General features: G+C 37.4%; 1 long non-coding RNA gene across 1 annotated transcript; it reads left to right on the top strand.

The window, feature by feature from the left end:
- Positions 1 to 4,433: 4,433 nt before the first annotated feature.
- Positions 4,434 to 6,157, top strand: LOC121968197. The gene is made up of 2 exons (XR_006107994.1): positions 4,434 to 4,668; positions 5,876 to 6,157. It is a non-coding gene; the product is annotated as an uncharacterized LOC121968197 (long non-coding RNA).
- Positions 6,158 to 8,039: the final 1,882 nt, after the last annotated feature.

Here is an 8,039-nt window from a genome sequence, read left to right as displayed (position 1 = left end):
TGAAATATATTATAACAAAATACCCAATCTAAATTATCTTAAAGTGTTTGGATGTTAGGTACACATATTGAACATTAAGGACTATTTAGGTAAATTTATATCAAAATCTATAACTGGTATATTTTTAGGGTACTCGACAGCTAGTAGAACCTATAGAGTCTATAACAAAAATACTCAAAAAATTGAAGAAACAACCAACATAATTTTTGATGAAGGAAGTGACTCACCATATTTAATCAATGAAAGTAATCATCAAAATATAAGAAAAATAGATGATGAAGAAGATAATCAATTTAGACCTAAACCTAGTGAATCGGAAGAACCAAGTGTTGACCCTAACACAAGACCATCTAGTATAAGAACTAATCACCTAGATGATCAAATTTTGGATGACCCAACCCTAGGAGTACGAACTAGACATCATATAGAAACCTAAGCCAAATATCCCTTATTTCTAAAATTAAACCCAAAACTATAGAAGAAGCCCTACCTGACCCTGACTAGATAATTACAATGCAAGAAGAACTAGCTCAAGTTGAAAGAAATCAAGTCTGGGAACTTGTACCTAAACCCACAAATAAATCTATAATTAAAACTAAGTGGGTATTCATAAATAAACTAGATGATAAAGGTGAAATAGTAAGAAATAAGGCTAGACTAGTAGCTAAGGGGTTCAGCCAAATAAAAGGAATAGATTATGATGAAACCTATGCACCTATGGCTAGACTTGAATCCATCAGGATGTTGCTAGCCTATGCAGCACATAAAAGATTCAAGTTATATCAAATGTATGCAAAATCAACATTCTTAAATGGATTCATTAAAGAAGAAGTTCATGTAAATTAACCCCTAGGTTTTGAGAACTTAGACCACCCAAACCATGCCTTTAGGTTAAAGAAAGCCTTATATGGATTAAAACAAGCCCCTAGGGCTTGGTATGAACATCTATCAACATACCTAATATCTAAGGGATTTAACCAAGGCCAAATAGACCAAATCTTATTTGTTAAAACCTTAGAAAAAGATATTTTTATAGCTCAAATTTATGTAGATGACATAATTTTTGGCTCAACCAATACTAAATTTTTAAAAGAATTTACTTAAGTAATGGAAAATGAATTTAAAATGGGCCTAGTAGGAGAACTTAACTTTTTCTTAGACTTACAAATAAAACAAACAAAAGAGAGAATCTATATCTTTCAAACCAAATATGTGAAGGAGTTAATTAAGAAATTTGGAATGGAAAATTCCAAAAATATGAATACTCCAATGACAACTAATACTAAAATTGACTCTGACTTAGAAGGAAGACCAGTAGACTTAAAATACTATAGAAGTGAAATAGGAAGTCTACTATACCTAACTACAAGTCGACTTGATATTTTATTTGCAGTAGGTATGTGTGCTAGATACCAATCCTATGCAAAAGAATCATATTTATCCAATGTAAAAAGAATACTTAGGTACATTAAGGGGACCCTAAATGTAGGACTTTGGTACCCTAGGACTAGCACATTCAACTTGGTTGGGTACTCTGACTCAGACTATGCTGGGTGTAAACTAGATAGAAAAAGTACAAGTGGTAGTTGCCAACTTCTAGGTTAGTGACTAGTAAGTTGGTCCAGCAGAAAGTAACACTATGTTACCTTATCCACCATTGAAGTAGAATACATAGTCACGGGTGAATGTGCATCTCAACTATTATGGATGATGCATATCTTAAGAGACTATCAACTAGAATATTAAAATATAAAAATCTCAATTGATAACATAAGTTTAATAAACTTAACCAAAAATCTAATACACCACTCAAGGACTAAACATATAGAAGTTAAGCATCACTTTGTAAGGGATCATGTAGCTAGGGGTGATATTGTACTTGACTATGTTGAGTCCAAATCAAACCTAGCAGACATTTTCATAAAACCCTTACCTAAACTTGAGTTCAGTGCACTTAGAAGATAATTAGGTATGTGCACAGTAGAATAGATTTTAAAATTATTCCTTTATATTATTGCTCTTTCAAAAGTTATATTTTTTTTGGCTTGGTTTTAAAATTCTTGAAAAAATGTTTTCAAAATTATAATTTTATTAGCATTTTAAAAAAATTATACTTAGCCTAGGTCTCTACCCCGTAGAAAGCATGTACCCCTAGGTTTCAGCTAGAGCATCTCACAAGTACACTAGGAATACCTTGCTTGCGTATGAAAAATACTTAGAATGGTGTGAGATGCATAGGGTAGTGCCTGGACTTCAGAATACTTATGTCTGTGCATCGACATAAGTCTAGGCAATAAATACCAAAACCAAATTAATCAAATTAAGTTATCCATGCTTAGTCAAACTAACTGGAACACCTACTTAATTTGACTAACCAAGTGAAAGCTTCTACCTCATGGTAAAATAGCTAGTAGCTAAAGCTTAAACATTTTGTTGAGAAAGGAAGATGTTTATGCTGAATTTTTTTTTTATTTCTTTAAACACGCATGCTTAGACTCTAGGACACTAAAATTTTTTTTAGTATTAATCCAGGGGGAGTGAAGAGTTAATTTTTTTTTAAAAAAATTCAAAACTATTCCTCCTTTCTTTGAAAAGTTATTTTTTTTTTAAAAAAAATCTTATCTCTAAATTTTTTTTCTTTGACAAATTAAAGTTTTTCAAGGTTAAACTCCTTTTTGAAAAGTTAAAGTTTTTTAATATTATTTCTCTCTTCTTTAAAAAGTTCAAACTAAGTTTCTCCATCTTTCTAAAGCTAAGTAGTTAACTAAGCTTTTATCAAAACCTTTTTAAGCTAAGTGTTATAAAGCTTAATATAGACTAAGTGTTTTATTCTTCAAAACTCAGTGTTTTTCAAAACCTTCAAAATCTTAGTCTGTTTAAAAGTATTTTTAACTCTCTCGAAAGTATTTTTGATATATGTCAAAGGGGGAGAGAAGCTAAAGTTAAGAAAAAGAGAAAATTAAGGAGGAGCTAAGAATAAATTAAGGAGAAACTTAAGGAGGAGCTAACAAATAAAATTTACTTGTTCTAGATTCTGCATGTCTTTAGACTCTGCATTTTCATTCATACTTATTGCTATATATTTTACTTAACTTTGAATTGTGTTGCCATAATAAAATAGGGAGAGATTGTTGGTGCGGGTAGTATCAGACAATTGAACCTGTGCTTTGATAATGATAAAGGGTTCAAAGTTAAGTTATCTTGTGATCTAAAAAGTGTTGAATCAAGTGTGTAGGAAAGTCCTAAGTGTACTTAGGCAAAAGTACTAGTGATTCTAGGTAGGTGAAAAACCCTAGGGGGTGGTAACCCTAGGTCCTAGGGGGTGGTAACCCTAGGCGGAAAGTCTTGGCGGGTTGAGAACTTGGGGCGAAACCCTAGAGTCGGGGACTCTAGGTGAAAATCTTGGTGGTCGTGAACCAGGTGGAAGACTGGATAGGTCAGAGATCGGACGTCTAGCGGAAAAGTCTTGAAGACTTGGACGCTGAACAAAAGTTCAGTCGGTCTAGAGGATAGGTCTAGCAACAGGTAAACTCTCCTGAGAGGAGTAGGTGAGGACGCGTTTCCCAAAAAGGGAATAGTAGACGTCGGTTCAACCTAGAGTTTCAATGAAACTCAAAAGTCAGAACCAGACAGTTCAAAAACTGTTAAAATAATTTATTATTCCATATTTTATTGTAATAACTCTATTTTTCAGGGTATATTTTATATTTGGACTAATATGCCTTGCAGGAAGTGGAAATCATAAAAGAGCCTCGGGTGAATAGTGTTCAAGGTGCCTTCTATAGAGCTTTAAGGTACCTCCGGTGAACAGTGTTCAAGGTGCCTTCCATGGAGCTTGAAGAGCCTTTGGAGCGATAAAATTTGCAGAACGTGAATGTTATCGACGACCGAAGCTATTGGGATAAAGTCTTAGTTGGAAGCGGCTTCCATGGAGGTTGAAGGCACCTTTAACAGCCTATATAAGGCTAGTTCGAGCAGATGCACAACAACACTTGATCTTCACGATCTTTCTACTGCGCGCTGCTCAAAAGATGATCCAACAAAGCCATAATGCGACTCCGACAACCTGAAGCCCGAAATGTAACAACCCAAATTTCCTTGTTTCGAGTCCTAATAGTACTTAAAAATATTTAGAAATGCTTTAGAAATATTTTAGAGAATTTTAGAAATTTTTAGAGTATTTTTATGTAATTTTCGGAGTTCGTTTGGTATTTTTACCAAAAGAAACAAGTTGCAAAAAATAAAGAGGTTGAGCCGATGTTCGAACCAGAGACCTCTGGTTAAGCAAAGTCTTAAGTTGTTTCAGATGACCAGGAACCCAGTAGGGTCGTGCTGATCAATGAGAGGGTGAAATTAATTTAAGCAGTAATAGTTAACAAAAATATCTAGGTATTATAAAGGGAGATAAGAGAGGAGCTTAGGCTTTTAATTGCCCGTGACCTAAACCCTTTCTCTTCTCTCTCTCGCGTGCGACGGTGTCTTTGCTTGGGCGGAACCGAAGAGGAAGCTAGGGTTTGTCTCCGGCGGCCGGTCAAGGACCAAATCCGAGAGTCTTCCACACCGTCGTGATCACCTCGTCGAGGATAACCCGTAGGCACGAAGGAGAGGCTGGATTTTTGAGTTCTCCGAAACCCTAGAAGCTGATTTCGGTTGTAAGTCAAGGGAATTGTAAGTGTTTCTCACCTGCTGTAAGAGTAGCTCTCGGATTCTTGTTTCTTCTTGTTTTTTTTTGAAGTATGCCGCAAGGAGAGTTGTTCTTGAGCTTGCTGTCGTGAATCTCAAAGAAAGAAAATAAAAGTAATAGCTTAGAACAAATGAAACAGCTTTACATAGGGTATGTGAATTCCGGCAGATTTAATTTGTTTTGGAGCTTGCTGTACGGTTTAGTTTCCTTGGAGATTTCTGTGAAGTTTAATTTGTTTTGGAGCTTGCTGTATGGTTTAGTGCCTTGGAGATTTCTGTGAAGCTTAATTTGTTTGGAGCTTGCTGTGCAGTTTCGGTTGGTGCTATGAAAGGGGCACGGGCAGTTTCCTTTAGAGATCACTGTGCAGTTTTGGTTGGTGCTATGCAATAGGCACGAATAGCTTTACTTTTGGGGAGTGCTCTGTTGGATTTCTGTGGCTTATTTAGACCCTTTCATTATCAATTATTTAACATGCTGTAGACCCTTTTTGTTTTAGTTCTTTAACATGCATATTTAGATCTCTTAGTTGTTCAGTTTAGTATTTCAGTGCAGATTTTCATTAAGCATTGTATGCCGATTTTTGTTTAAGCATTTCAGTTTTAGAATTGTTTAAGCGTTGCAGTTTTAGAATTGTTAAGCATTTCAGTTTTGCACGAGGCATTCTTTTATTAGAAGTATTAATAAGTAACAAGTATTTTATTTGAAGAGGCTAGTACCCGACTTCCGAGGTTGTCGTTAAACAAATCCAGGTGACCGGTTCCGATGTCTCGACCCTGGTAAGGCCAAGGTCTTTACCCTTGTAGGACTGGTGGCTTGCTACCTCAGTTTCTATTAGGGAGCGCGCAAATGGTACTAAGCCTGGGCCCAAGAGATTATTATTTTGAAGTATAAAAGTATAAGTTTTGAACAAATGGAATAAGCTTCCCATAAGTTTAAAAATTCAGCAAGCTTAGTTCTTTTATTCTTACATGTTTAGATTTTCTTATTGCTATTAGATGAGCATGAGCAACTTTACATGTTTAGCATTTCAGTCTGTTTTGATTTCCTTGCTATTAGATGAGCATGAGTAGTATTCCTTTTAAAGCATTCAGTTCTTAGATTTCTTCCTGTTCAGATGCATATTCGAGTTTTGTGAGTTAGATAACGCTTACTAAACATTCTGCTTATAGTTGCATTTTCCTCTTACTGCAGATAAAGGAAAAGGAAAGCTATAGTGAAGGAAGGTGACAAGGAGGTGTGGATGGATGTGTGATGTCTGGACTATGGAAGCCTTGGGATTTTCTTAAAGAATTTATTAAAATTTTGTATTTAGATTGTTAGTGAAATTTAGGTGGATTATGTTCTTTTTACATTGTTAGAACTATTCTTTCATGTTGATGGTTTATTCATAGAATTCTTTTATGTATTTAGAAATTTTTCCACTTAAATTGTTATACACATTAGTTCTATTATTTGAGTTGTATTATTGTTGCATACATGTTCAGATTGATATATAGTTTTAGTGGAGAACAAATGCTTGAGTAGAATGTATAGATGAGTTATTTGTGTTTTCAGCTGTAACTTATTGCATGTTTCGAGTTTGTAAAGAGTTATAAGTATAACTATCAACATGTGAGCAACACTAGTTAAGAAAAGTTAATAGTCCAGTAACGTCCCACCCTCACAGACTAGTAGAGTGGAGGGTGGGGTGTTACAAGTTGGTATCAGAGCAGTCCCCATTCTCCAGCATCACACACACATCAGCTTCAGCCTTGCCGTCTTCAAGTAAGAAAGTACTTAATTTTTTTTATTTAGTATGCCTTTCCTTATTATTTGTAGTATAGAGAAATCCTTAGAAATATTTGCTTATATTTGCTTAAGCTAGATAAAAGTTCTTGTTTTGTCTTTCTATGTTTTTATATATATGTCTAGAGAGTATAGAGAAAGATTTCAGGTTTTCTCTCTCTACATGACAAGATGTCAAGAAGAGGACGTCCCCGTACCGCTCGTACTGAGGACCAGGCATAGGAGAACGAAGAGCCCAGAGTAACTGAACCAAATCTCTCTGAAGTTGTTGCTCAACTCCAGAGACAAGTGGCAAAGTAGCAACAAGTGATCGTCAATCTGATGGCTAATCGGCAGCCAGCCCCTCCCACTCCCCCAACTATCAATGTGGAGACCCCAATGGTGACTGAAGTTCCACCAGCTGCCCTGGAAGTCGCCACAGCACCTAAAAGACAAGAAGCATATATGATACAGTGGCTGAAACTGAAGCCGGAAAGCTTCTCAGGCACGACTGAGCCTTGGGATGCCCAGGCTTGGTTCTGTTGGATCAAGACCGCGCTAGAGGGGGGGTGAATAGCGCTCGTGGCTATTTCATTTTTCAAATCGGAAGACTATCAGAGTTTAAAAAAAGCAGCGGAATAAAGAACAAACACACAGAGAGAGACACGAGAGATTTTACTTCGTTCGGAGCCTAAGGCGACTCCTACTCGAAGGCCCGCGATCCTTGATCGCTTTCCATGGGTAACAACTATAAGCTCGTTAAAAGATTACAATTATGAGTACAAAAAGCTATAAGTATTATACCGACAACAAGAAATGCTAAATCTGAAGCTTCGGGTCGTCGGGCACTTGTAGCAGCACTTCGGAACGTCTTTTGGAGCAGCACGTTGATGAGAGATCACTTGGTATTCGTTGTTCTGAAGTGCTGGTCGAAACCCCCTTATAAAGGGTGTTCAAGGCGCCTTGAAGGCTGTTCAAGGCGCCTCCATGCTGCCTGGTCTTCCGCGTGGATCAAATCTGATATGGTCGAACTTCATCCATTTAAGGCGCCTTAAACCTCACTCAAGGCGCCTTCCAAGGTTCCTTCTGCCTTCTTCAAGGCGCCTCCAATGGTGCTTCGCAGCCAGCTCATCCTTTGCACCCGAGGCGCCTCCAAGCTCCATGGAGGCGCCTCGGACACTGTTCATCCGAGGGAAAACTACCTTATTTTGTACCTGCAAGACTTGTTAGTCCCAAACAATATCCTGCAACACAAAATTAGCATAAAATAACAGTATGAATAATAAAAGAATATTTATGACAGTCTCTGGACTGTCTGGGTCTGACTTCGGATTTCCAACCGGAAACCCTAGGTCGACCCGACGCCTACTGTTCCCTCTACGAGGAACGCGTCCTCACCTACTCCACTCAGGAGATTTACCTGTTTCCAGTGTGATCCTCCAGATCGACTGGAGTTTCCGCCTAGGGTTACCACCCCCTAGGACCTAGGGTTACCGCCCCCTAGGGTTTTTCTCCACCTAGGGTTACCACACCCTAGGACCTAAGGTTGCCGCCCCTTAGGGTTTTCCTCCACCTAGGGTTACCGCCCCCT

Source organism: Zingiber officinale, chromosome 3B, assembly GCF_018446385.1.
Source record: "Zingiber officinale cultivar Zhangliang chromosome 3B, Zo_v1.1, whole genome shotgun sequence".
NCBI classification, from domain to species: Eukaryota; Viridiplantae; Streptophyta; class Magnoliopsida; order Zingiberales; family Zingiberaceae; genus Zingiber; species Zingiber officinale.
Note: the sequence above shows the minus strand (reverse complement) of the source record. Positions and strands in the feature narration are given on the sequence as shown.